Consider the following 8389-nt stretch of genomic DNA (forward strand, 5'->3'; position numbering starts at 1 on the left):
GTGGCATTTTAGACAAACGTCGTTAAATATGCATACTTTAGTGGTATTTTCTAAAACGCTGCAACATACCGCTATTTGTCTGTACATTAGTGGCGTTTTAGTAACAAATGCCACAAGTTTAGAATCTTAGTCCCCAAACCTTTATTCCTTTTTCATTTTTCTCCTTTACATGTTTTGAGGGCTTCGGTGCCGGTCTCTTCAAGAAGAATTTGCTTGTCAGAACTATTGTCTTGCTATCAATCTGTCATTTCGTGTGGAGTGAAGGTTGGAATATACTAATGAAGAGAAAATGGATACATGTGTTTACTGTTATGACTGTATTTTAATACTAGTAGATATTGTTGTCTTTGTGTGGCGTTGTAAATTGTTGATATAGTTCCTGTTGTAATTTCCAGATTGATTTTAACATTGGATTTTGATTTCTTAACTTTGTAGCAGATATCGTATTTCCAGTCTACTTCACTAACCGGAGCTTAATATCGATAATTTGAGAGTAATCTGTTTTCTATTCTGACTGACTTTTGTTTTTTTTGTTAACTCTGTTTTTTGGCATAGTTTATTGCTATTTTGATTGTTATAAATGCAAATTAGATCTCTTATAGTTAACTTGGAGTAGCTAACTAATTCCAGAGTGATAAGATTAGGATAAGTGTTGTATTTTGATTCAAAATTGACTTAAATTTTTACGATGCTTTCTTTTTCTTGTACTAATTTCAAGTTTTTTTATCAACCACCACAACCACTTAAGTGTACTGTTTCTGGTTTTAAAATGCTATGGAGAAACATCATAAAGCATAGCATCATGCTACAAAGATAAAGACAATATAAATTTTAGTATTAGAGTGCACGCTACCTAGCACCAAAACTAGCATATATAAATCTTCTATGTTGCAAGTTACAAAATTCTATTATTACATTTTTTTAATTAAAAACTAGCAGCCACTGTTTTTCTTGGTCATGTTTGAAAGAATATCATTCATGGAACACTAAAGCAAAAAAGGACAACATTTGAAATAATATCATTCTTGGTCATGTTTGAAATAATGTTTTAAATATATCGGCGTTTTCAAAACAACCGCTAAAAACTGATATATATAGTGTCACTATTTTAAAAGCTCGTATAGTGGCTTTTTTCGTCTGCACTTTTAGTGGCGTTTGTATATAAAACGCCGCAATAGAGTTAAAATATAGTGCCGTTTTTAGAAATGCCGTAAAATGGTTGTCTTTAGTGGCGTATCTGTATACAAACGCCATTATTGTGCATACTTTAGTGGCGTTTGTCAATAAAACGTCACAATTTTACAGAATAGGGTTTCCTTCATTCCCCACTTCTTATTCCACCTCATTCATTTCATTTTTTTCTTCTCTCCGCCAAAAGTAATATTTCTGGTTGTTCTTCTCGCCGTCAAAAGTCGTCCTTCTCAAGGGTCGTATAAGAGGCGGAAGCTATCCCCCAAGTAAACGAAGCTCAGTAAGAACCCAAGACCCTATTATTGTATTCTCTCATTTGGGTTGTCTTCCAGTTCCAAAAATAAGTGTTTTTTGCATTTTCAGATTCTGAATAAGTGAAGCGCTATACGCAGCGACAACGATTTTTCATTTTTCTGAGATCCCAAACTCCGATCCTTTAAAGATCTTCACACTTCTCATCAATATGTTGAAAAAGTAAGTGTTTTTTCCTGTGATGAAAATTTCCCTTTTATAGTTGAAATCCTCTTCCTATTTTTTTAGTATATCTGTAATTTTTGCTTCGCATTCCTTGTTCTTGCCGATATTCTGCAAGGAATCAATTGACTAACCCACAAGCATTTTTGCAGATAACTGGTGGAGAACCCATTCTCAAGCTCATAGCTGTTGATTAGTTCAAAGTCCATAAAAGCTATAGATAAAATTGCACTGCATCCAAAGTCTCAAGTTCAGGTATTGTACTAGGTTTGTTCCCATTTCTTTTCAAGTGTGAAGTGTGTACGAAAGTCATGTGGAAGTTGCTTCAATTCTTTGTAAATTTGCTGCTTTGATTGGATTCTTTTGGTTTTTATTTTTTTTTCAAATACTTTTCAAGAATCATTTTGTAGATTAGTAAAACTACTATAAGTTTATGGAATTCTTCTCGATATGTGCTTTCATTACAGTAAAATGGGTTTATTGCGGTATTTTTAGCGGCATTTTTTTAACGTCGCAATTTTATTTAAACGCCACTAAAGACTCGTACTTTAGTGATATTTTTATATAAACCCTATTATATACTCGTATTTTAATGGCGTTTTTATACAAACGCCGTTAAAAACTCGTACTTTAGTGGCGTTTTTATGCCGTAATAGGACATATATAATGCCATTTTTGAAAAAAACGCCATAAGAGATTCATACTGTAATAGCGTTTTTTTAATAAACACCACAATTTATCAATACATTAATGGTGCCGCTAATGACTCATACTTTATTGACGTTTTATACGAACGACGTTATAGACTAGTACATATCCTCTTGGTTTACTCTCTTCTCTGTGAATCAAATATAGGGTTTCAGCTCTTCACCCATCTCCATAAACCCAAATCACAGAAACCAACGCCTTTTCTTTTCAAGTAAACGATGAAGAGAGCAGAATTTGACTCGTTAGTGTCGCTGAGTTAACTTAGACTGGTTCAGTTCTTGATGGGGGTTTTGTTCCTCTACCTTCTGTTCATGAGCTTCAAAATCCCGCTGGTTTCTATACTGACGCATTGCCCAGACCTTTGTTTCTCGAGAGCGAAGAGGATTTCACCGACAAATCGGCACATGCTCGGCCGGACGATGACCCGAAACTCGTCCGCCAAGCAGGAAGCCGGACACCTCCGCGTAGAATGTCGGAGTTCAAGACTGTGTCGGGTCTTCTTTTCAACGAAAGCTCTTTCAACGAAAGCATGCAGAGGATGATCCGAAAATTGCAGTATCGAAAGAAGAGGATGAGTCAGTGATGGTAAAGCAGTTTATGATGGAACTGCCAAGGGTTAAAGACAGTGGAGGGCGAGGATCCTCCTCGCATTCTTCATTTCAATCCGAGATTGAAAGGGGATGTCCTCTGTAGTGATAAGACAGGAACATTGACACTCAACAAGCTCAGTGTTGATAAAAACTTGATTGAGGTGTTTGTAAAGGATGTGGACAAAGAGCACGTTGTCCTGCTTGCCGCAAGGGCCTCTAGAACTGAAAATCAAGATGCCATTGATGCCGCCATTGTTGGAATGCTTGCTGATCCTAAGCAGGTATATCGATTTCTTATATCTCCTGTTTCATTTCTTGATTCTGCTAAAAGTAAGGGGAAATGACTCTTACATGAATATTTATGTTCGATATGATATTCATACAGGCAAGAGCTGGCATGAGAGAGGTCCATTTCTTGCCTTTCAATCCTGTTGACAAAAGAACTGCGTTGACTTACATTGATTCCAATGGAAACTGGCACCTAGCAAGCAAAGGTGATCCGGAACAGGTAACCTTGTTGTCAAGTTTCAGCTGATAATATAGGAAAACTTACGAGGTCTTACGTAACTCTTATTTTGTATCTGTTGGCAGATCTTGGACCTTTGCAATGCAAGAGAAGATCTTAAGAAAAAGGTTCATTCCATCATAGACAAGCTTACCGAGCGTGGGCTTCGGTCATTAGCTGTTGCTAGACAGGTTTTATTTTTATTTTCATAGAACTCATTTTGTTCTAATCACTATTCTGTTATCTTAATACCGAAAAGTTCCCTTACCATTTCTTGTTTGCTATACTTTAACAGCAATTTCCAGAAAAAACAAAAAGAAAGTGCTTGCTCTCCATGGTAATTTGTAGGTTTGTTGCCTCTGTTTGATCCTCCAAGGCATGACAGTGCTGAAACCTTTCACAGAGCTCTTAATCTCGGTGTTTATGTCAAGATGATCACTGGTAATTAAATCTTTTTATGAGTTTATTCATGCACGATTCTGTTAGCATTACCTCATTTGAGGCATTAGCTCAGTAAATGCTTTTGTATTATGTCCAGGTGATCAACTTGCCATTGCTAAGGAAACTAGACGCCGACTTGGAATGGGCACGAACATGTACCCATCTGCTTCTTTGCTGGGTTAAGACAAGGATGCAAACATAGCTGCCCTTCCAGTTGAAGAGTTGATCGAGAAGACAGATGGTTTTGCTGGCGTGTTTCCAGGTAACTGGTTTTCGCATATTGGCCATCCACAAGCAAGGAATTCTTCACCCTTGCCTTCGTTTATTTTCTTAACATCTATTTATGACACTTTTTGTAGAGCACAAATACGAAATTGTGAAAAAGTTGCAGGAGAAGAAGCGCATTTATGAAATGATTGGAGATGGTGTTAATGATGCTCCTACTTTAAGAAAGGCAGATATAAGTATTGTTGTGGTTGATGCTACAGATGCCGCACGAAGTGCTTCGGACATTGTTCTTATGGAACCCGAATTGAGTGTTATTATCAGTGTCGTGTTAACTAGCAAAGCTATTTTCCAAAGGATGAAGAGCTACACTGTAATTTACTCTCTTCTCTTAAACGTGGTCTAAGATTTACATGGTATACTTTGCAATGCATGATTTTGCTTTCTTTGCTTTCTCAGATCTATGTCGTCTCCATCACAATCCGTATCGTGGTAAGTACATAACTAATGAAATTATTTTATTTTATAGGAAACAATTTTTGAAAACGTTAATCTTCATGCATTGTTGATTCATATATGTGAACTTTTATTTCTGTTTTTTTTGTAGTTTGGATTTTTGTTTATTGCTCTCATCTGGAAGTTTGACTTTTCTCCATTCATGGTTTTGATAATTGCTATTCTAAATGATGGTGAGATTTTATTAACTGGAGATTCATGGTTTTTCTTTTGTCTTTGTCCAAGGTCCCAACTATTCAAAAATTGAATTGGACTGGACCTCAAAACTTTAAAAGGATAAATAATGTTTGTCACTCAAATTTTAAATTTAATTTTTTAAAATTAATAATAATAAAAAAAATATCTAAACTATAATTAAAATTTCTAAGAGGTGTGATCATACCCCAACACCCGTTGGTCATCATCTATAGACGGAGATTGATGACAAAGGTATTGTTTCTAAGAGGTTGTCCGCCTCGCATTATGTTCTGTTTCTTTCTTTAAGACAATTATGTTCACTTTAAGAATAAGTTGGTTTTCCTTAGAATTGAACTAGTTTTTACGAGTACATGATATTTAAGATACGGGGAATGGATGTGAGATCACATCCCAAACCACCATTGCTTGAGTTGCTTGAATATGAGAAGGCAAGCATTCGAGTTATGCAGCTTCGGGTTTCCTCAAGAATCGTCGCCATTCGTTGTCGGTAGGGTATTCGTTCGGCATTTTAGCTCTCGTGAACGAAGGCCTGCTAGGGAAGTACCCTGCATACGTGTATTGTCCGAAGTTGACAGCGGCATGCTGACCTGTTGCAACCCAAATTATAGTCATGAGGGTCTCGATTAAGTCTTTCGGGGTTTTAAGAACCGGCCACCATGGTTCATCTTTCTTGTCACCGTGCCCGACGGTTCGGATTTCGGTCCACCATGCTTGAAGGTCTTGATCAGCTTCTACCACGCTCGGGTTTGGATAGTAGTGATTAACATACTCAGTAACCCATTGTTTGAGGGCATCCCAGAGTAAGAGACCATCACTGGCATAAGGGTAGTCTTTGATAGTTAGCCTAAGGCCTTGAGGAACACTTGGATCTTCTTCCGCCATTCCCCTGCAAAATATGAAACAAAAAGTAATAAGAAAACAGAAACCCATGATCAATAATTAGAAAAGAATTAGATAATTAAGAAATCATATATACCTGCTAATCAAATCTGCAGGCAATGATTGCTGATCAAACCGCCAATGTTGGTCGTAAAAGACGGAGCCAACCTCTAGATAATACTTGCCAAGGGTCATGATTTTCTCAATCGGTCCATCAGCAGCGACTAATGATTCTCGGGCCAATGCGTTGATCTCCATCGTATACCGGAGATGAGGATGCAGTAGTCGATGAATTGGATGCATCACACTGAGACGTCGATTGGTTGCAGTGACATAAGGTTCACCACAAGCGTGAGTTCTCAACCTGCAAAGCACAGTTTCAGGTTTCCTATGCTAAAAGAATTATAATCTTTGGAGGAAAACAATCAAGAAATTGAATCAGTGAAACTATAGTAATTACAGTGACTAACAAGCTGGTGGTAGTTTGAATCATGAGCAAGAACTTGTGTTTTGGCAAGTTTCCAAAGCCAATCTCCGGTGGAATGTAAACAAGGCGTATAAACTTCCTTCCATTGTGGTTTGCCGTCCATCGGTGGTCGAGTTAGCTCGATGGCTATAGGCTTCAAAGTCTCGTCAGGGTTAAAGAAAATATGGTTCGTGATCCGTAAAGTGCACGGCCTTTAAGATCTCTAACTCTCTCACGTAGGGTAGGAACAAATCATGATAATCAAGGATGAATAGTCTCTTTTGATCTATCGCCTGCATAAATGGAAATTGAAGAAAAAATAGCATGTTATGCAAATACAATAAAAGCAACGCAGCTGAAAAAAAATGTTATTCAGATTACCTTATGGACAGTTATGACTTCATTGATTTCTCGTTGAATAAGGTCGGTGGTGATTGCGGATTCTGCAGGACCGTAGGTTTCAGGGTCGAGTATGCTCTTCAATGGCCATTCCTGTAACCAACAATGATAAATTAAACAAAAAAACTCTGAATTATACACGCACAAAAAATCATAACAATTACAATCTGTGTCCCCTTCCCACCGTCACAAGTTTTATGCTAAGAGGGTTAAGTCCAGCAAGAGTTTGCCTAGCAAATTCCTCATCCCTCAACCAAAAGAATTTGTCTCCTGCAAAAGCCAAACCACACAAGATTACTCTTGAGTGTTTCATAGGAGGCGGATAACAGAAACCTTAAAATAAGGACCCTAACGTTATGTTGCGATCGAAGTTTTATTCTACTAATTTCTAATTTTTAGAAAAAAAATGTTTGGATTTAAAAAAAAGAAGTACAAGATTTAAAAATAGAAAAAAATATTAACATTTTAACATTTGCTAAAGTTTTATAGATAAATAATATTTAGAAATGTAATTTCAAATTCACATAAATATGAATTGATGAATATTACAAATCATAACTTTTAAGAAGTTATAAATAATGATCGGCGAACAAAGTAAAATGATAGCTAAAGATACAATTTTAATGTATAAAACTAATCTATAATAGTATACTAAGTAGGAATTTTGAGAGTGTTAGGAGATACAAAGCCCTCTTGCTTCTGTTATCATTGATTATGGATATAGTGATGAATGGAGGGTGTGTGGAGTGATTGTCTTTGAAAATTTTAAATTTTTATATATTTTACATTGATAATTCATTTTTTTTATCTTGAAATACATAATTTTATTTATTTAAGATAAGATTTGTGTCTATTCCTATATAAACAATATGTAGTTGTAGAAGAGGTTGAACTGTAGCATGGTAAAACTATAGGCCAAGGTGTACTGTAGTTAAGATCCAAGTCTTAACAATTAATATATATATATACCATAAGCTTATGTGATTAAATGTATATACCATTGATTTTCATTTTTAAAATTTTCAATTAATAAAATAAACTATGAATTCAACGGTCTTTATCTTGAAACAAATAATATATATTTCATAAGCTTATGTCATTGAATGTAATGCTTATGTTTAGTTGCTTATGTAATTAATAAAATAAACATTGAATTTGTTTGTATTATAATTTATAATTTAAACTGTGAAAGTAAATGTAATGCTTATGTTTAGTTGCTTACTTTCTCTATAATATTAACAATTAACATTTGAAATTGATATTTCATAAATACGAAATGGATAAGAGTTTGATGAATTTGTCAATGGTAAGCGACGAATATCGAAATGGAGTCGAAACTTTTCTAAATTTAGATTTTGTGAATGCAAGCCAAGAGAAGATATTTATGAAAATTGATATGACATAACAATGTAGTAAGATTTTATATCTTAATTTATTAATTTATAATATTATAACTTATAACATGTTGTCGTTCAATATATTCATTAATAATAATATTTTCACTAAAATTATTGTTTGTTTATTAAATATATTATGCCTAGGAGAAAATTAATTGATTTGCGGATTGTTCGAGCTTCTCAAGAGGAGGAAAAAACAAATAATGAGGAATCGAGTGGTGTTGGATCTTTGGAAGTTCCGATTACTGTTGAAGAAGCTGTACAAATTGAAGGTAATGTTCGACACTTTCTTTAATTGTTTGTTGATTTTGAAAACTTACATTGAATTATTTCTTATATAGTTGAAAATGGTCGAAGACGCAAGACTAGAGGACGTACAACGTTGAAGGAATTATACCAA

General features: G+C 35.1%; 1 long non-coding RNA gene and 1 pseudogene across 1 annotated transcript; one reads left to right on the forward strand and one right to left on the reverse strand.

Annotated features, from left to right (window-relative positions):
* Nucleotides 1-3812: 3812 nt before the first annotated feature.
* LOC120117534 lies at nucleotides 3813-4290 on the forward strand. The gene is made up of 3 exons (XR_005515672.1): nucleotides 3813-3909; nucleotides 4007-4171; nucleotides 4269-4290. It is a non-coding gene; the product is annotated as an uncharacterized LOC120117534 (long non-coding RNA).
* An 862-nt stretch (nucleotides 4291-5152) lies between these two features.
* Nucleotides 5153-6905, reverse strand: LOC120117529 (annotated as a pseudogene).
* Nucleotides 6906-8389: the final 1484 nt, after the last annotated feature.

Source organism: Hibiscus syriacus, unplaced genomic scaffold (assembly GCF_006381635.1).
Source record: "Hibiscus syriacus cultivar Baekdansim isolate YM2019G1 unplaced genomic scaffold, ASM638163v2 tig00110320_pilon, whole genome shotgun sequence".
NCBI classification, from domain to species: domain Eukaryota; kingdom Viridiplantae; phylum Streptophyta; class Magnoliopsida; order Malvales; family Malvaceae; genus Hibiscus; species Hibiscus syriacus.